Below are 22,141 nucleotides of genomic sequence, written 5' to 3'. Positions count from 1 at the left end.
ATATAGGATATTTGCATATAACTTAATTAGCATTAGAAATCTGTAGGGGAAACAAAAAAAAAAACTTCTTGTAGAACATATCTCTAAACCTGTGATATTTTTTGTTCACGACTATCCAAAATTTATGTCTTACCTAAATCAGGAAGCTTGGAAAATGAGTGATAATAATATCCTTATAGTGGATCCTTGTTGCTCATTAATATCTTTGCAGGGGTGAAAATGGAGAATTGAGATTGGGAATTCGAAGAGCTGCTCGACCGAGAAATGGTCTTCCTGAATCAATTGTTGGTAGCCAGAGTTATTATCCCAATTTCCTTTCTTTTGTGGCTGATGCTATATCCGCGAAAAGCATGTTTCATGTTTTCTATAGTCCAAGGTACCATACTAATGAATAAGATTTTTTTCGTTTTGCTAGGTGTTTGAAGTACACACTCTAATTATTACCTTTCATTATCATTATGTTGTTGGAAATTATAGATGAAACATCAATTTGAGGTATGTCATGATGACTTATCTGTCAGTTAGTATTGAATCTTAGTTACAATGAAAGTGAAGTATTAGAATATTCTACTTCATATGGTAAGGTATGGAGAAAAGAGTAAGCACCCGAACAAAGCATTTGTTCTTACTAGGAAGGGCTAGATAGATAGCTCACATGTGTCATTTAATTTGTCCTAGTTGTCTATTATTCTTCCAATAAGAGCTTTTCATCCTTGTCAAGGAAGGGATTTAATGGTCAGAAATAGACAGGTAGGCTTTATCAGCAAATATATCCTTATCATCTTGGTGTTGTCCGAAATACTTCCCAAACCATACATGGAGTGGATAGTTAGCTGTTGATAGAACTACATCAACTTCTGTTAAACAACAGCAGAACCATATTTGGCATTTATGGATTTTAATTCTAGCTGAGGTTCCTGACCATACTGTGATATTTCCTGTGAAAAGGAATTGGATAACTGATTTAATTTTGCTCTTTCATTTTGTGTTCCTTTTTCCTCCTTCTTTATAGTAGGCTTCCCTAATCAACAGTGGAAAACAATCCTGAACCTTGATATAAGATTCCATCAACATGGGAAAAGAATCCTAACTAATCCACATAATTTATGCAGTGTATACAGTCATTTAGACATCCTAACCAAATGACAGCAAATAACAATTCAATTTAGACATCCTAATGCATATATAAATCACACCAAATATAATTTCAATTTACATATAAATGCAATTTTAAATACCATATACACTTTGTAATAGCTAATAAATAAATAAAAACTAACTAATAATATCAATAAATTGATGGTTCAGACATAATTTTCAAGAAAAAAAACCAATATACAGCAAAACATGGTCTGCGGAAGAAGTTTCGCAGGTTCTTCCGCGAGAAGGATAGGTAGCCTGTGGAAGAAGGTTCCGCAGGTTCTTCCGCGAGAAGGACATGTACCCTGCAGAAGAAGGTTCCGCAGGTTCTTCCGCGAGCACAAAATGTAGCCTACGGAAGAAGGTTCCGCAGGTTCTTCTGCGTGATCCGCGGAAGACAACGTTCTTCCGCTGGATCCCGCGGAAGAACCTGTAGAAGCTTCTTCCGCTGGATCAAGCGGAAGAACCTTCTTCACCTTCTTCCGCTGGAACCCGCGGAAGAACCTTTTCACCTTTCTTCCGCAGGAGCCCGCGGAAGAACACCTTCTTCCGCTACAATACCCAACGTCCACTTTCACATGCGCAGAAGAAGGTTCTTCTCATGGAAGAACCTTCGTCTTCAACCTCAAGCACCACACATCACTAATGTCGTCTATTCTACAGCCATTTACGTGATTCAAACAGAGACGAGGTTAGAACACTAACCTGGATGGCGGAAGAAATGCACAAAGAAAAACAATGTGGTTACAGTTTTTTGAAATGGAGAACGAAAGCCGGGGAGAACGAAAGCCTGTGGAGGAGAAGAAGGGAACCAAAATGGAGAAGCAAATGACAAAGAAAGCTTGCGCAGAGGAAGAACGGAAGAAGACGAAGGGAGGGAGATTGCTGGGTGCACAGGCAAAGAAGAAGTGCGGAAGAAGAAAAGTTCTTTTTAAAAAAATATATTAACTTTTATTTTTTAAATGAAGGGTATTTTTGGTAGTTCATTGAATTGCTGGGTTCACTAGCAATTTTGCTGGGTGCACCTAGCAATGCCCTTATTATGAGCTAGCACGAAGCCACAAAATCCTTGCTAGTTCTCAGTGCCTATCTTAATGGCCCAACAATTCTAGTTCTCATTTGCCATTGTGAAAGTCCAACTGCCCTTGTAATTATGAGTCGTTGCAAAGGAGGAAACATTAAGGTCGGTTGCATGCCAACAATAGTTGTTGTCTCAAACTATCTACTTATGAAAGGATGCCAATTTTCTTAGCACGTTATAGGAATCTACAAAGAGAGAAGCCAACACCATCTAAACATTATCAAGCAGAGTAAAAAGAAGATTTTCATAGTGAAGAATTTAGAGAATTTGAGAGGAAAATTCAAGAGTGTATAATGTATATGTATATATTTGTAATATACTTCATAGATTATCTCATGATTTATTTTGTTGGTGTAACTAATGATTAGTTGATTCCATCGTCAAGTACTGTTTACATATCAAAAAAATTTCTAGATAGCTTCTTCACAGAATTTAGAATACTTATGCTTATTATCCATAGTGTTTAACTCACTTAGGGCAGTTTAGATGATGCATATGAGCAGGTATATGAGGAGCCTCTAAAAGGACAAATCGCCATACAAAGCTCTAACATCATTAATCATGAGCAGCAAGTGGATCCGAGGTTGAACAGTGAACATGTAAATGAAAAACACCTAAAGGGTTCTTGGCTATTACAAAGCTTCAACATTCCTAACTTTGAATGGCAAGTGGATCATAGGATGAAGAGTGAAAACACTTGTAGCAAAACAATAAAGCTCTGAAATGCCTAATTTTGATTGGCAAGTGGATCATATGTTGAAGAGTACTACTGAGCAAGAGCATAAACCTTTGGAGGCTGCTTGGTCTTTGCAAAGTTTCAACATTCCTAGTTATGAATCACAATTGGATCTTATGATGAAAATTCAACAAGAGCAAAGAGTTTAGACATCTCTACTTATGAATGGCAAGTCAATCATAGGATGAAGAGTGAACAAAGGAATGGACAATCATGGAAGTTTCTTGGCTAAAGGATTGCAGGATTACATTTGAAGGCCTAAACCACAAATCATTATTTTAGACTAGGGACCAAATGGAATGAAATTGTTGCACTAAACACACATGCACATTACACTTCCACATAATTATCTTCCTAGCTATTTTTTTATGATTACCAAAGAAAGGGTTAATATTTCAACATTAATTGGATACTTGGATCAATTGAAATATAAAAATATTCAAGAAAAAGTAACGCATCTTCATATGAACCATATGAGTACTATAAATTGAAGAGTCAACTATGTCCTCACGCTTAGGATTCCTAGCATCCAAAGTCTCGTATGCATGGTGTACTACATGTGTAGTTTGAACGACCTTGTCCTCCCATAATTTTGCGTTCCAACTTTTCCACGTGTTCCATAGAATCATGGCAATATCTGCTAGCTCTTGTTGAGATACTAGCTTGCATATCTCAATCATGAACTCCAAGAATCGTTCTACACATTGCATGATGGGGTATAGGAGATTCCATTTTCTTGCAGATATCCACATATATGTTTTAAGTATGAATACAATGGAGGAAGGTGTGCCAGCAGTTCTCCATATCAATATCCCAAAAAACACACGTTAATCCATAAGCTATACCTCAAGATTGCAATTGAGCTTGAGCAAACAATCATCCTCTATAAGCTTTGCCATTAGAATACGTTTACCTTTAGGGGGCGTTTGGTAGGGGATAACTATTTTAATGTCTGGGAATCATGACAAACATAGGAAATAAAGATTCCTAATCTGAGATTTGCAGGAAACTGAATTTCTCTCATACCAAACTCCTCCTTAGGGGAATGCTCAAGCTCCAAATTGCTCTCCTTTCTCTTGGGACTTTTTGACATTTTGAGTCCATCAATTGCTCCTTTAAACACTTATATGCATACTTTACTGAGTAAATCCCATCTTTTCTCTAATTCCATACTCTAACATCCTCTTGGTCCATGCATAAAGGGGGAATAATTAGAATAGCTGGAACATCTCTTTCATCAAACATAGACATAATCATCCCTATATTCCAGCACATACCATCCTGTTCAAAGAGAGTATTCACCACCCAAATTTTACATGCTAATGGAACTGCCGATCTAACATGAGTGTTGCTATCCCGAAGCCAAGGGTCATCCCATATTTTCACTTTGAGGCCATTTCTAATCGTCCATCTACAACCTTGATGCATCGAAACCTAAGAAGCACAAATACTATGTGTTCTTAAGTTCCATGTATGTTACCTTATAATATCTATGGAAAATGAGGATGATTTTGATAGTTGTCATACCCTAATTTCGTCTAGGGACGATCGTTGGCCAACATTTGGATTCTTGCCGGCTGAATTGAGCTGCTTAACACTAATTGTCGCGCAATCTGTAGGGTTTTGTGATGTTTTGGAAGGAAATGTGCAAAATGTTCAAAAGAGGGGCAAAATTGTCACTTTGGGGACATTTTCTAGCCCCTGGGCCTACTAGAAAGCTTAGGGATGAAGCAACCAGCTCGCTTAGGCAAGCTAGGTTGCTTTTGGAGGAAACAAGCAGCTCGCATGGGTGAGCTGATGTGCAACCTCCTCCGCTCATTTTCCTATAAATAGGCATGAGGGGCTGAAGGGAAAGGGCTCAACATCATTTATAAGAAGTTTTCAATGAAATTAGTGAGAAGGAGGAGAAAGAAGAAGAAAAATTAAGGCCGAGGCGCTTCCGTAACACTTTCATAACGTTTCTTTGATCAATTCCGTGACCGTTCTTCATCTGTTCTTCATCGTTCTTCGATCTTCGACTGGTTAGTTTTCTATTTTGAAGCTTTGAATTCATTCTATGCACCCTTAGGGGTCCATCCTTGCTTTGCATGTCTTCATCTTTATTCTTCTACCATCAGTGATCTTTTTCTTTGTTTTAAGCTAGTTTTGACCGATCGTTTAAGCTGTAATCTCACTTGATCAATGTTAAAATGAATTTTAGCCGATCATTTGTGTTGTAATCTTGTTTAATCACCGTTAAAATAAAATTCAACCGATGGTTTATGCTATAACCTCGGTTAATCATAAAAAAATAGGTTTCAACCGGTCATTTTCTTTGAAAGTTCTCTTTAAATGAGTTGGGAAATAACTAAGTGAAAGCAAAACTAAAATCAACTCATAATTAAGCTTTTGTCTGCAAGAAAATCGCTTGAATCCGTTCAAAGGTCCAACGCCTTAAACTGTCTTTTTGCTTTTATCGGTTAAAACGAATCGTTTAAAAGTCTAAAATCAACACTCTGCATAACTTTCTTGCTTTTCAAAGAACTACGTGGGTCTGAGTTCCTCATCGCAATTAAGGATATGTAGGAGCAAGAGTCCTGCTCTTGTCGACCCCAAAAAGATAAAAAAAAAATGTAAAAAAGGGAAAATAAAACAAACTTGAAGTCATGATTTTGCACATTTGATTAAAGACTGTCGTCCCTTGTGGCGGACGCGTGGGGTGCTAATACCTTCCTTGTGCGTAAAAAACTCCCGAACCTTTATTTCTTAAAATTCGTAGACCCGCTTTTGGTTTTTCTCGCGTTTTCCTTGAATAAACGTTGGTGGCAACTCCGTGCATTTTTCCTTCCTTGGAAGATGCACCCATGAGCCTTGTGTCGCCCTCCCGTCGAAGGGTAGGTTGCGACAATAGTATTCTTTTCTTTTGCAGAAAATTTGGGTAATAATTTAATGTTTTCCATTTTCTTTTATCTGCACTTTTCCAGGGCATCATCTTTGGGAAAAGAGATATGGGTAAATTTCTCGAGAAAGGTTGACTACTGATCGAGGTCATACCCGAATCAAATAAACATTAAAAATGCAGTATCTAGGAAGTGATCCTAGGTCGTCTCCCAACGAGCAATGGTCAACCAAATGTTCATAACAGACAGTAATAAAACAGTAACGAATTGGGGGGGGGGGCTGTTTTTTTTTTGTAAATTAAACAGCAAGTAAATTTGAATTAGAAAATATCAGAATTAAAACACGTTGTTTCCCCTTGATTCACAAGCAAGTCTCTTATCCTAGGTTACGAGGATTTATCCTTTATCAATTCAACCACTTAATCCAACCCTAAATTAAATTACTAGGCGAAATTTAACATAAGACATTCATTATGTGATTAAGCAACACATACACCAATTAATCATGAACGAAACTGATCATTAAGCATGGACGTAAATTAAGTGCAGAGACAATTAATCAAGCACTAAGCATGCATGGATTAATAGCAACAAATACAGAGTAATTGGTGAAGAGGAAAAACTGAGCAGAATGCAATAGTAATAATAAAACCTCAAAGAGAGTTGTGCTTGATCCTCAAGAGAAAACAACGTTGGAGACTTAGCCTTCCATTAATCAATAGAAAATGAAATTGTAGTAGAAAACGAAGAAAACTAGAATTATTTTCCAAAACGAAAGAGAGAGAGAGAGAGAGAGAGAGAGAGCCTAAAACTAGAACCCTGGTGCTATTATATAGTTCTCAGTCCCAAAGCTTACAAATCTGTTTTAAGTCCAAGCCCATTAATAAAATAAAATCTAGATAAGATAAGATAAGATATAGATAAAATAATATCTAGATGAAATAAAATCTAGATAAAATAAGATCTAGATAAAATAATATCTAGATGAGATAAAATCTAGATGAAATAATATCTAGATGAGATAAAATCTAGATAAGATAAGTTTTGGTAGAATAAAATTGCCTGCTCTCTTCAAGTCCAAGCCCAATTACTTATAATTCTTATGAAATTAAATTAAAAACATAAAATTAATCCAGTAGGCCCAAATGATAAAACTGCATAATTAATTTGACAATTAAGGCTAATTAGTAATTAAAATGGTGACAAAAAGGGTTAAGAAATATGAAAAAATGATGACACATCAAATCCCCTCACAGTTAGCCTTTTGCACTCCTGGGCAAAATGAAAAAACAAAGTAAGGGACAAATCCAGAGACATTAAAGAGAAACAAACAGACACAACAACAATTACATATTTCTCAATGAATCTCAAGGAATGAAAAGAATGGGTAACATGCAACATGTAAAGAGTTAAAGAGTCAAGGTTGTCATGAAAATCATCCAAGCATCTCAAACATGGCAAGATAGTAAATCAGCTCAAGAATGAAAAGTGATAAAGCCTCACAAGATATGCACTCTATCTCTCAAGTGTCTAGGCTACTGTTTACTCTCAGAGCACCCATGAAAACAAACACCACATAGACTTGGCAAGACTCTAAAATTGGCAACCACATCACAAGCACATGTACATGAGGATCAAAAGGTCCTTTAAGGTTGTAATGGGGCCAAGGACAAGGTAGATGAAAGTATGGGATGGTAGCTAAAACACAAAGGAATAGAGGAGCAATGGGGAATAAGTGGGAAGTAAGAAAAAATAATAAACCCCAAAACCAAAATTATAAATTAAGCTCTAAAAAGTAACCCAAAACAAAATCAACCGAGTCCTTAAACCAATTCAAGTCTTCAAACCAAGACCTCATTTATTCAACCTCATTCTTTTTCTATATTTTTTTTCTTTTTATTTTTATTTTTTTATGAACGTGAACAGTAGCAATTGAAAGCATTTGAAAAATAAAGAAACAATTAGGCAATATATGTATATACATCAAGCATGGCCAACAAAACATATCATCCAATGAAACATACCCCCCCCCCCTTCACACTTATTCCCAAAACAATTCTAAAGCTCCAAAATTCCTTAAGGGTAGGGTGAAATCATGGTTTTTCACTTAAGGCTTGTAATGAGCTTCAAAACAAAGAAAGGGGAACATAGGCTCAAAGGGGCTATCAAAGGAATTAATTCAAGGTAGGCTCATTTGGCTAGAGGCTTATAAGAACAAAATGCCTAAATCATCTCCCAACATGCATGTGAAGCAAGAAGTATCAACAAGAGTAAAGCCAAGGCTATTGTGCAAGCAATCAATGGGGCAAAACACATCGAACAAAATAGATGATGATGGCTCAAATTCTCACCAAGGGGAAATCTATCACTTTCAATTCGAGCTTTCAAAACTAACTTGACATGTAGAGAAAAACAAGGATTCAATTCAAAAAATGCCAAGAAACTCCTATTTCAAAAACAATTACCCATTACCTGTACATAACCTATAATTCAAAGAGAAAATGCAATGTTGTACACAAAACATAAAACCAAAATAACAAAATTAACCTAGAAAACCTAACAAAATTAAACTAGAAAACCTAATAAAATTAAAGAACAATCTTCTCCCCCCCCCCCCCACACTTAAACAACACATTGTCCTCAATGTAGCACAATCATAAGATCAAGAACAATCAAAGCAATCCATAAATTTGGACAAGTGCAATAAAAGTAAAGAAGGAGACAGAAAAAGAAAACTCCCTAAGTCATGGCAGAAGAGAAGTAGGGTGAAGTAAGGAGGTCTCCTCCACCACTACATCCAAAGGAGGGATTTGTGAGGAATGGTTTAAGCTGGTGTCCATTGACCTTGAAGCTCTTATCTATGGATTCACTTTTGATCTCAACTATACCATAGGGAAAAACATTAGTCACCACAAAAGGACCAATCCACTTTGACCTCAACTTACCACTCATGAGTCCGAGCCTAGAGTTATACAATAAAGCTTTCTGTCCAACCACGAAGTCCTTCTTAGCTATCAAGCTGTCATGGAACTTCTTGGTCTTCTCTTTGTAGAATTTGGAATTCTCATATATCGCTAATAGCTCATTCTCCGTGGTAGTGTAATTTGCTTGAGCAGCATCCAAAGTTTTGGAAGCGTAGTAAATCACCCGAGGCAACTTAACAATCTTTTGAGCGAGGACAGCCCCCAATGCGTAATTGGATGCATTGCACATTAGCTCAAATGGGCCTGTCTAATCAGGTGCCTGAATGATAGGGGTGGTGCCTGAATGATAGGGGTGGTAGTCACCACACACTTGAAGCAATCAAAAGCCTCTTTGCATTGGTCATCAAAATCAAACTCCACCTCCTTTTGCAGCAGATTGGATAGTGGAAGGGCCACTTTGCTAAAATCCTTGATAAAGCGCCTATAAAACCCAGCATGACCAAGAAAAGAACAAACCTCTCGTACACAAGAGGGGTAAGGCAATTGTGAAATAACATCTATTTTTGCAGGGTCTACCTCTATGCCCCTATTGGAAATGATATGCCCTAAAACTATACCTTGTTTAACCATGAAGTGACATTTTTCAAAATTCAGCACAAGGTTAGTTTCAATGCATCTACTAAGAACTCTTTCCAGACTATCCAAACATGTATCAAAAAAGGGTCCATAAATAGTAAAATCATCCATAAAAACCTCCATGCAACTCTCTAAAAAATCACTGAAAATGCTAAGCATACACCGCTGGAAGGTACCAAGGGCGTTGCATAGGCCAAAGGGCATCCTCCTATAGGCAAAAGTGCCAAACGGACAGGTGAATGTGGTCTTTTTCTTTATCCTCAGGAGCAATATGAATTTGTAAATAACCAGAAAAACCATCAAGAAAACAGTAATGAGACTTACCTGCCAAGCGCTCCAGCATTTGATCAATGAAAGGCAGGGGAAAATGATCTTTTCTAGTTACCTGGTTCAGCCTCCTATAATCAATGCAGACTCGCCAGCTATTCTGCGCTCTTGTGGGAATAAGCTCATCCTTTTCATTCTTGATCACTGTGACGCCTGTCTTCTTAGGAACCACTTGAACTGGACTCACCCACTGGCTGTCAGGAAAAGGGTAGATGATTCCAGCTTTTAAGAGCTTGGTCACTTCCTTTTTCACTACATCTAGAATGACGGGGTTGAGTCGCCGCTGTGGCTGCCTCACTAGCTTAGCTCCATCCTCTAAAAGTATCCTATGCATGCAGGAAGATGGGCTAATACCAGGAATTTCTGCTAAAGTCCATCCAATGGCTTTCTTGTGCTTCTTGAGAACTAGCAACAACTTCTCCTCTTGCTCAGCAACAAGGGAGGCAGAGATGATCACTAGAAATTTTTCCTCATCCTCCAACTAAGCATATTTGAGGGTTGCTGGTAAGGGTTTCAACTCTGGTGTAGGTGGTGGCTGAACAGTGGGAGGAACCAGGGTAGGAGAAGAAGAAGGTTCCTCAGCCTATACCTCATAAAGCAAGTCAGAAGTATATGTACTTCCTGCAACATGGTTAGTGCATTCTGACTCTAAAAAATCAACATCAAAAGGTACAACACCAGACTCAAATTCAAATTCATTCTTAGCATAAAAATCAGATACAGGATCAAATTCAAACTCAGATTCAAATTCAATGCATAAGGAATGAGAAGTATGTAGATCAGATAAAAATGGATGTTTCCTACCATGAAGAACATAATCAAAATCAAACATATAATCATCAACAATCTGATCAATTATCTCAGCACGAAAAATAGAATGATCCTCAGATGGATGTTTCATGGCATCCAGAATGTTAAAATGAACAACAATATCACCAAATTCCATAGACAATGTGCCAGCATAAACATCTATCTTGGTTCGAGCTGTTTTCATAAATGGCCTGCCTAAAATAATTGGAACTGAACCATGGGAAAATCCCTCATCCATATTAAGAACATAAAAATCAACAGGAAAAATAAGTTCACCAACCCGAACCAGCACATCCTCTATGAAACCTACGGGGTAAGCAACACTTTTATTTGCCAAATGAATCACTACATCTGTAGATTGCAAAGGTCCAAGAGATAAAGAATTGAAAATGGACAAAGGCATGACACTAACTGATGCTCCTTGATCTAGCATGGCATTCTCAAATTTACTGTTCCCAATAATGCAAGGTATACAGAAAGTACTTGGGTCCTTACATTTCTCAGGAATGTGAGGAACAAATTTACCTATCAATGCTGACACATTTCTGCCCATGCTAATCCTTTCATTGCCTTTGAGCTTCCTTTTGTGGGTGCACAGCTCCTTTAGAAACTTGGCATATCTTGGAATTTGCTTGATGGCATCCAGCAGAGGTATGTTCACCTCTACTTTCCTGAAGGTCTCCAAGATCTCATTTTCTGCATCTTCCATCTTTTTGTTTGGAATTGCTCTAGGTGGGAATGGAAGAGGGATAAGAGGTTGCGGTAAGTCAGAATTACTAGAAGAAGGTCCACCTGCATGAAAACTTTTGTTAGGAAGCTTTCTCCTTTGTGCGACTATCTCATCCCCTTTCTTAGGTGTAGACGGAAGCTTGACAGGTTCAGGTGTAGGTGCAGGTGCAGGTGCTGCTACTGGTGGAGGCACTTGAATTTGGTTGCCAGACCTCAAGGTGATGACACTCACATTTTTTGGATTCTACACAGTTTGTGAAGGCAATTTGTCAGAATTTTGGGACTGAGCTTGGTTCAACTGAGTAGCCATCTTCCCCATCTGATTTGTCAAACTCTGAAAGGAGGCTCTTGTCTCTTGCTGAAATTGCATATTCTGGATGGTCATTTGCCTCACTAACTCTTCTAAGGAAGGTTGAGGAGGAGCCTCAGTTGCTTGTTGTCTTTGCGGTGACTGTTGTTGTTGTTGCTGCTGTATTGGAGGAGGAACATATGGCTTTCTTGGACCAGCAACATTTTGAGAAAGAGGGACAGGCTGTTGTTGTTATGGAGGACTTGTCCATCTCAAATTTGGATGATTCCTCCAACCTGGATTGTATCTATTGCTTGAAAGGTCATAATTATTTTTCTATTATTGGTTTTGCCGCTGAGGAGGTCTATTATAAATGTTTGCAGCATAAGCTTCAGGTTGCTCATCGACTCCAGGTTGCTCATCGACTCCAGATTGCTGCAAAGAAGGACATAGATTTGTATGGTGATCTACAGAAGAACATAGACCACAGACTCTTGCAACAGGTGTAGATTTATAATTCATGGCAAGTTGAGTTACTAGGTTGATCAAGGCATCAAGTTTTCCTTCAAGCTTTTTATTTTCAGTAGATGAAGATGAATCCGTGACCACCTCATGGACTCCTCTAAGAACAATAGCATCATTTCTTGCACTGAATTGTTGGGAGTTGGAAGCCATCTTCTCAATCAAATTCCTAGCCTCAGCAGGGGTCATATCACCAAGAGCTCCACCACTGGCAGCATCAATCATACTCCTCTCCATGTTGCTAAGTCCCTCGTAGAAATATTGAAGAAGGAGTTGCTCAGAAATCTGGTGGTGAAGACAACTTGCACATAATTTCTTGAATCTTTCCCAGTACTCATACAAGCTTTCTCCACTAAGTTGCCTGATGTCTGAAATGTCTTTTCTGATGGCAGTGGTCCTAGATGTAGGGAAAAATTTCTCCAACACCCTCTTAAGTTCATCCCAGCTTAAAATGGACCTGGGAGCAAGGTAGTATAGCCAATCTGTTGCCACTCCCTCCAAAGAATGAGGAAAAGCCTTTAGAAAGATATGATCTTCTTGGACGTCAAGGGGCTTCATGGTGGAACAAACAATATGGAACTCCTTAAGATGCTTATGAGGATCTTCACCTACAAGACCATGAAACTTGGGCAGCAAATGTATTAGTCCAGTCTTGAGAACATATGGAACACCCTAATCAGGATATTGAATGCACAAGCTTTCATAAGTGAAATCAGGTGAAGTCATCTCCCTAAGAGTCCTCTCACAAGGTGGAGGTTGAGCCATGTTCTCAGTATAAAAATTAGTAGTGGAATGCTCAAAATCAGAATATTCTGAATCACCCTCAATAGAATGCTCAAAATGCACAGAATGACCAGGATGCACACTATGCCTAACTAATCTATGAAAGGTTCTATCTATTTCAGGATCAAAGGGTTGTAAATCAGCTGGATTGCCCCTAGTCATGCACTATATGCAGCAAATAATGTCTTTCTCAACAAGCACCTAACAAGGGGGTAAAACTACAGCTATACTCAAATGATATCAAAATGAGCTGAAATTTTGTGAGGAACACCCTAAAATCATGAAAAGATAGCACAAAAAATTTCAAACAAAAATTCAAAGTTTAACTATGAGAACTACCTAAGCAAATTTTAGAAAAATAGGACAATAATACTTGAAAAATAAAAATAAAAACTTAGTAAACGACTGATTTTTGGAGTTTGGGAAGCCCCAACCGGCAACAGCCGGTTGCCACAACATGGGAAATTTTTTTCTACCCCAAATGCATATATAATAATAGTTATTCTGATACCTGGAGTAAAAGTTATGGTCGTTTTAAGTTTTGCTAAAAATAAGTTCAAAAAATTTGTCTCTCTCAAATAATGCCGCACCAAGTGCTCCTGGTATTTTTCACACAAAATATGGATCAAAAGAAGCTATCACACAAAAATTCAACCAAAAATAACAACTCTAACTATCCAAACAAAAATTGTTAATTAAATTGCAAAATCCGTCACTAATTGCCAGTCGTTAATTACTGTTTAGCACTGTTCACAGCAAAACAAAAGGCTGAATCAATCGCTGAATCCGTCACTAAAACAGTCGCTAAAACAGTCACTAAATAGGGAATGAAATTGAATTGCAAAACAGAACACTACACAAAATAAGATAACAAAACACTATTATGAACCTTTGGCCTATTGCTCCTTGCCAACGACGCCAAATTTGATCGAGGCTGTACCCGAATCAAATAAACATTAAAAATGCAGTATCTAGGAAGTGATCATAGGTCGTCTCCCAACGAGCAATGGTCAATCAAATGTTCATAACAAATAGTAATAAAACCATAACGAATTGGGGGGTTATTTGTTTTTGTAAATTAAACAGCAAATAAATTTGAATTAGAAAATATCAGAATTAAAACACGTTTCCCCTTGATTCACAAGCAAGTCTCTTATCCTAGGTTACGAGGATTTATCCTTTATCAGTTCAACCACTTAATCCAACCCTAAATTAAATTACTAAGCGAAATTTAACATAAGGCGTTCATTATGTGATTAAGCAACACATACACCAATTAATCATGAACGAAACTAATCATTAAGCATGAACGTAAATTAAGCGCAGAGACAATTAATCAAGCACTAAGCATGCATGGATTAATAGCAACAAATACAGAGTAATTGGTGAGGAGAAAAACTTAGCAGAATGCAATAGTAATAATAAAACCTCAAAGATAGCAGTGCTTGATCCTCAAGAGAAAACAACGTTGGAGACTTAGCCTTCCATTAATCAATAGAAAATGAAATTGTAGTAGAAAACGAAGAAAACTAGAATTATTCTACAAAACGAAAAAAAAAACTAAAATGAAAGAGAGAGAGAGAGAGAGAGCCTAAAACTAGAACCTTGGTACTGTTATATAGTTCTCAGCCCCAAAGCTTACAAATCTGTTTTAAGTCCAAGCCCATAAATAAAATAAAATCTAGATAAGATAAGATCTAGATAAAATAATATATAGATGAAATAAAATCTAGATAAGATAAGATAAGATAAGATCTAGATAAAATAATATCTAAATGAGATAAAATCTAGATATGATAAGATAAAATCTAGATGAAATAATAACTAGATGAGATAAAATCTAGATAAGATAAGATTTGGTAGAATAAAATTGTCAGCTCTCTTCAAGTCCAAGCCCGATTCCGGATTTAAGCCCAATTACTTATAATTCTTCTGAAATTGAATTAAAAACACAAAATTAATCCAGTAGGCCCAAATAGTAAAACTGCATAATTAATTTGACAATTAATGCTAATCAGTAATTAAAATGGTGACAAAAAGGGTTAAGAAATATGAGAAAATGATGACACATCAGCTACATGTGACGAAAATTATCAAGAAAAGCTTTTGTATTAGTGATCATGGCATATTTCACTAAAATAAAACTATCATTTTAATCTTATAAATAAATCTCAGTATCTCGAGGGATTGGTCCTTGACTTTTAGTTGAGAGATACCCTAGTTTACACCAAAAATATCATGTTAATGATAAAAAAATATATGTTATTAGCTTTGGGATATAACTTAATTTAATTAAAAATGATTAATTTGTTAGTATAATTTACACGTTTATACTAATAATATGTATAGATCTTGAATGGTCTAACTAATAACATGAAATATTGTTAATCTTAAAAAAATACACCAGTAAGAGAATATTGCTTCTGGATTTGAACATATTACTACATTATTACAAAAAAGACATTCAACATCGGTTGAAAAAGGTTGTTAACATTGGTTTTGAACCAATGTCCTGTATATATTTTAACATCAATTATTTACAAACCAATGTTGAAATGCTACATTCATAGCTAAATTTGATCAGAATTCCACATTGGTTTTGGTGTGAATCGATGTAAAAGTAGTGTCATACCCTAATTTCGTCCGGGGACCTTTGCTTGATGACATGCGACCTTTCTTTGGTCCTTGTGAGGTGCTTGGCACCCATCATTAGGCAATTTGTGAAATTCCAGGACATGCCGAAAAACCAAAAAAAATATTGATGCACAATCCGTAAGTTTCCGTGACACACCGGAAATCAAATGGAAGCATCGTTGCATAATTAAGTGAGGTTCCGTAACATTCCGTCAGTCAAAAAGGGGATGATTATGTAATCCGCAAGGTTCCGTAACATTACGGAAAGAAAACAAGTATCGTTACGAAATTCGTAAGTTTCCGTAACTTTACGAAAAAGAATCACCAAAAAAAGCAGAGGGGGGTGTACTTAGTAAAAATGGGGGTGCAAATAGCACCCAGGCCCACTTGGGCCCTCCAGAATATTCCTCCAGAAGGCTGTTGCTTCTGGAGGAAGCAACCTGGCTCGCCTGGGCGAGCTGAGCTCGCCTGGGCGAGCTGGGCGGCAACCACCTCCCCTATTTTGCTATAAATAGGGGAGGAAGTGAAGAAGAAAAGGGTTCAGCCCCTTTGGCACTTCTCTCTCTTTCGAATTTGCTTGGAAAAATTGTTTCCGTGAAGAAAATCTAAGCCGAGGCGCTTCCGAAACGTTTCCGTAACGTTTTCCGTGAGGAATTTCGCAAAGGATTCAACCGTTCTTCGACGTTCTTCATTCGTTCTTCATCGTTCTTCGATCTTCAACGGGTAAGTACCTCGAACCAAGCTTTTCGATTCATTCTATGCACCCATGGTGGTCCACATTGTGTTTCGTGCATTTTTATTCTCATTTTATTTATTTTTTATACCCCCTGTTGACGTGCTTAAGCCATTTTACTTAAGTCATTTCTCGCTTAACTTAAAAATAAAATAAATTTCCACCGAACGTTTGAATTGTATTATCCGTTAACTTCGGTTAAAATAAATTCCGACCGTTCGGTCGTGCCGTAACCACGTTGGAAATCAAAAAGAGGCAAAAAATAATATAATAATAAAAAAAAACATCTTTTAGCAAAATAAAGCGGAAAATCAATCGGACGTTTTCTCTTTGGGATTTCTCATTCTTAATCGAATTGATTAAAAACTAAAGTGAAACTAAGGCTAAAATCAACTCGCCTAGTCAAGCTCGTCCATAAAAAATAGGCTTTTGAAGTTTGTCATTTCAATTTCTCACTAAGTAAAATGGATCATTTTTAAAGTCCAAACGCCTTAAAATGATCACCACCTAAGTAAAAAAGAATCATTTGATAAGAAAGAACTACGTAGGTCTGAGTTCCTCATTGAGGATACGTAGGAGCAAAAGCCCTGCTTTTGTCGACCACCCCAAGAGATCGTTAATGGTCCAATGCCTTAACGTTTCTCTCCTTTAAAAAACAAGAGATCGTTAATGGTCCAATGCCTTAAACGTTTCTCTCCTTTCAAAAACAAGAGATCGTTAATGGTCCAACGCCTTAACGTTTCTCCCCTTTCAAAATCAAAAGACCGTTTAATGGTTCAACACCTTAAATGACCTTTTGTTCAATAAAAACATATTTTGCAAAAAAGACAAAAACAACTTAACCAAACACTTTGTTCCGAAAGAACTACGTAGGTCTGATTTTCTCATCCCAAATTGAGGAATACGTAGGAGCAAAGGGAAACACCCTTGTCGACCACAAAAAAGAGAAAAATATAAAAAGGGTATACAGGACATAGAGACATAAAAAGGGAACATAAAAAATTAAAGTCATGTTTGCACATTCGATTAAAGGCTGCCGTCCCTTGGGACGGACGTGTGGGGTGCTAATACCTTCCCCGTGCGTAAATACAACTCCCGAACCTTTCACTTAAAAGTTCGTAGATCGCGTCTTTTCCAGTTTTTCCGACGTTTTCCTCAAATAAACGTTGGTGGCGACTCCGCGCGTATTCCTTTCGTGGAACACGCATCCTGCGAGTCACGCGTCGCCCCTCCGCCGAAGGGTAGGTTGCGACAGTTGGCGACTCCACTGGGGATATTTTTTTAGAGAGTTAGGCCATTTAATCTTGTGCAAATGCTTTACCATGACTTACTCCTTTGTTGTTTTCCTTCATTATGTACTTGTGTATATAAACTCTTTGTTGCTTTTAGTGCGTTTTAAGATGTATGCATGAGGTAAATCTTTATTCATTTGATGCACAGAAACACCAACACTATTTGCACACACTGTGAGTGAAAAAGGGCCCTATACCCGGGTTCATGGGAACATAAGGAGTGGAGGTGAATCTGTGATCATGCTAGGTCTCCGACTTGCTTGATTACAGTGAACCCTCATCTAGAGCTTTTCTCTTTGAAAACTTATTGTTGCTAGTAGTCCCTACTGCTGCAATATGTTCTTCGAAGGGGATGATACCTCTAGAAACCATCAAGAGAGATATGACTACCTTGGGGATTATTGCTAAAAGCCTAGTTAGTTCTCTCCCTTATAGGTCCCTTAAATAGGGGCACGGAGCAAACACGCTGCGTGCCATTTTTCACACTGCCATGCATAAGTATCATATACCCTTTTGCTTATGTTCGGTAAATATTGTCATACTGTGTACATTCCCGCATTGTGTCTTTTGCATAGGCATTGCATATGGGTTCTGTCTTGATCCCTTCTGTAAACAAACCAACGGAGGGTCCGTGTCGCCTTCTTAAAAACGTGCGTTGGGGCATTTTGCTACCCCTAGACGTCGTATCTAAGAAGGGGACAAATTCCCCGGACCCCCGCATTCCTAGATTGCATCTGTGTCATATGCATTCCATCATGCATTCATCCATCCCACCCATGAGATATCGGAGTTTTGATTTGCACCAGCTTTTGTCTCACTTTAGTAAGCATGGGAACAAATCAAACCGGCAAGAGGTTCTACCAAGTCAAGGTTAAAAGCCTAGATACCACCAGCATCAAGGAATTAGGGCGGTTGATGGAACCTCTCCAAATGCAAGCCTTCCGCAAGACTTACGGAAAGATCTTAGAGTTGACCATAGCAGAGGTGTCCATAGAAGCCATTGCATCACTCACCCAATACTACGACCAGCCTTTGAGGTGCTTCACATTTGGAGACTTCCAATTAGTACCAACCATTGAAGAATTTGAGGAAATTCTAGGATGTCCTCTCGGGGGAAGAAAACCATATCTTTCATCCGGGTGTCTCCCCTCTTTGAGCAGAATTGCAACTGTGGTCAAGGATTCAGCAAGAGGTTTGGACAGCATAAAACAGACTCGGAACGGCATAGCGGGCCTACCACGGAGGTACCTAGAAGACAAGGCGAGGGGTATGGCCAATCAAGGAGATTGGGTCCCGTTTATGGATGTGTTAGCTTTGCTAATTTTTGGGGTCGTCCTCTTTCCAAACGTGGATGGTTTGGTGGACCTAGCAGCAATCGACGCTTTCCTTGCTTACCACCATAGCAAGGAAAGTCCGGTGGTAGCTGTCTTGGCAGATCTATTTGACACATTTAACCGAAGGTGCGAAAAGAGTAGCGCACGGATCATCTGTTGCTTGCCCGCCCTCTGTGTTTGGTTGGTTTCGCACTTGTTCCAACAAGACACAAGACATCCATGTCCGCTCCTGAGCCATCGCTCGTGTACTGAAAAGAGGAGAATAGATTGGGACCAGCTTTTGGCCGGGATAGGAGGTAGAACAATCAGTTGGTTCCCCCGATGGAAGGAAGGAAAAGAAGGAGTCCTTTTCTCATGTGGAGGATACCCAAACATTCCGCTGGTAGGGACGAGGGGTTGTATTAACTACAATCCCGTGCTCGCTATAAGACAACTAGGGTACCCCATGAGGGGAGCACCGACGGAAGAAAGCATGTCTCCTTTCCTTGTGAGGGATTTCGGCGCACGAAATTCCAAGTCTATACAAAGAATCCATAAGGCATGGGAAACCCCGTTAAGGAAAGACCAAGAACTTAGAGGCATTCGTAATGGCATCATTGGTGGGTACCACGAATGGCTGAAAGTTCATATATGAAGTTTAGATTGGCTCGCCAAGTTAAAAGTCGTCAGCGAAGAGAGTTTTGAAGCACCGGAAGAGGACGAAGAAGTCCAAGCTCTCAAAAGCGAGTTAGGAAAGGCGAAACTTGCCAAAGAGAAGTTCAAGTTGGCCGCTACACACGTTCGAAAGGAGTGTGCCGGGTTACGGGAAGAGAATGCGATTACCGCAAGAGCCCTTGAACAAGAAACCAAGAGGGCTCGCAAGGAAGAGTATGGCCGGAATAAATTTCGCGGAGCTCTATGGGGTAGCAATAGTGAACTCAAGTTGCGAAGGGAAGAAAGGGACCAGTCACGAGCACATAGCATGGTTCTGAAAGAGGAGTTAATTGCTTGTTCAAGGTCCAAAAGAAGCTTGTCTCAGCATTTATGCGAGACGGAGACCAACATGCTAGCTATCATCGCCAAGTACCAAGAAGAGTTAGGTCTAGCCACGGCCCACGAGCATAGAATCGCCGACGAGTATGCTCAAGTATATGCGGAAAAAGAGGCTAGAGGAAGGGTGATCGACTCTTTACACCAAGAGGCAACCATGTGGATGGATCGGTTTGCTCTTACCTTGAACGGGAGTCAAGAACTTCCCCGCTTGTTAGCCAAGGCCAAGGCGATGGCAGACACCTACTCCGCCCCCGAAGAGATTCATGGGCTTCTCGGCTATTGTCAGCATATGATAGACTTAATGGCCCACATAATTAGAAATCGTTAGGAAACTTGTATGGTCTTTCAGACCTTGACTAGATACGACTTCCTTTTTGAAATAAAATGAGTTGGTCCCATGTTTCTACTCCAAAAAGCTTGTGCAAATCAAATCACTCCTACATTTTATCTCTAGCATGCATTTTCTTTCTTTACCCCCTCCTCACGTTTGGTTTTTTAGGGAAAAACACCATAACTAAACGCGCCGCAAGGTATCCCTATCGCACCAGATCCAAATCTAGAACGATGGGTGATCAAGAGGAGACGCAGGAACAGATGAAAGCCGACATGTTAGCTCTGAAAGAACAAATGGCCTCCATGATGGAGGCCATGTTAAGTATGAAGCAGCTCATAGAGAAGAACGCGGCCACCGCCGCCGCTGTCAGTTCGGCTGCCGAAGCAGACCCGACTCTCTTGGCAACTACGCACCATCCTCCCTCAAACATAGTAGGACGGGGAAGGGACACACTGGGGCACGATGGCAGCCCTCACCTGGGATACAACCGAGCGGCTTACCCTTATGGATTGCCGCCCAACTATTCACCACCCGTCTTGCAAGAAGATGCGGGCCACATTGCCTCTCCCGCCCATGAAAGAGAGCCTCCTCAGCAGCCCGACGAAGTCCACAAAGACCCTCAAGATTATGCTCGAAGGGATGTCGAGTTCTATCCCCCGATCCCCGAAGGGCTGGCACCAGGCACGTTGCCTCAACCCAACATCGCAGCACCACCAATAGTTTTGTCCACGGAAGGGCCGCCTCCAGCAACTGAAGAAAGGAGGAAGCTCGATCTCCTTGAGGAAAGATTGAGGGCCGTGGAAGGATTTGGGGATTATCCGTTCGCAGACATGACAGATCTTTGCTTAGTACCCGATGTTGTTATTCCCCCGAAGTTCAAAGTGTCGGACTTTGACAAGTATAAAGGGACGACTTGTCCCAAAAACCATCTCAAGATGTACTGCCGTAAGATGGGCGCCCACTCTAAAGATGAAAAGCTATTAATACACTTCCTTCAGGATAGCTTGGCCGGAGCTGCGGTAGTGTGGTACACTAATTTGGAAGCTTCCCGTATCCGTACTTGGAAGGATCTGATTACCGTCTTCCTAAGGCAGTATTAGTACAATTCTGATATGGCTCCTGACCGTACTCAACTGCAGAATATGTTCAAGAAAGAGGGTGAAACCTTTAAAGAATATGCGCAGCGATGGAGGGATTTGGCGGCACAAGTAGCTCCTCCCATGGTTGAGAGAGAGATGATCACCATGATGGTAGACACTCTGCCAGTGTTCTACTATGAGAAGCTAGTAGGTTACATGCCGTCCAGCTTTGCGGATCTAGTGTTTGTCGGGGAAAGAATCTAGGTAGGATTGAAAAGAGGAGAGTTTGATTACGTTTCCTCCACAAATGCGAATGCCAAAAGAATCGGGGCAACAGGGGCAAAAAGGAAGGAGGGAGATGCCCATGCCGTCTCTTCAACACCCGCGTGGGTCAAACCCCAGCAAACACCTCATGGTACCCATCAGTTCGCGCAACATCACCCAAGCTTCTCGGCTCATACTGGGAACGCCTCTAGTTCAACACCCGTGCAGCCTAAGGCACCCACCCAGAGGGAAGCTCCCCAAGTTCCAACTCCGAACACGACTCGACCGGCCGGTAATTCCAACACGACAAGGAACTTCCCTCCGAGGCCATTTTCGGAATTCACCCCACTCCCAATGACGTACGAAGATCTTCTGCCATCCCTCATCGCCAATCATTTGGCCGTGGTAACTCCCTGAAGGGTCCTCGAACCCCCTTTCCCGAAGTGGTATGACCCTAACGCAACTTGCAAGTACCATGGGGGTGTCCCGGGGCATTTCGTCGAAAAATGCTTGGCCCTTAAATACAAGGTCCAACATTTAATGGATGCTGGATGGCTGACTTTCCAAGAGGATCGGCCCAATG

Source organism: Glycine soja, chromosome 1, assembly GCF_004193775.1.
Source record: "Glycine soja cultivar W05 chromosome 1, ASM419377v2, whole genome shotgun sequence".
NCBI lineage: Eukaryota > Viridiplantae > Streptophyta > Magnoliopsida > Fabales > Fabaceae > Glycine > Glycine soja.
This window is presented reverse-complemented; position numbering follows the sequence as displayed.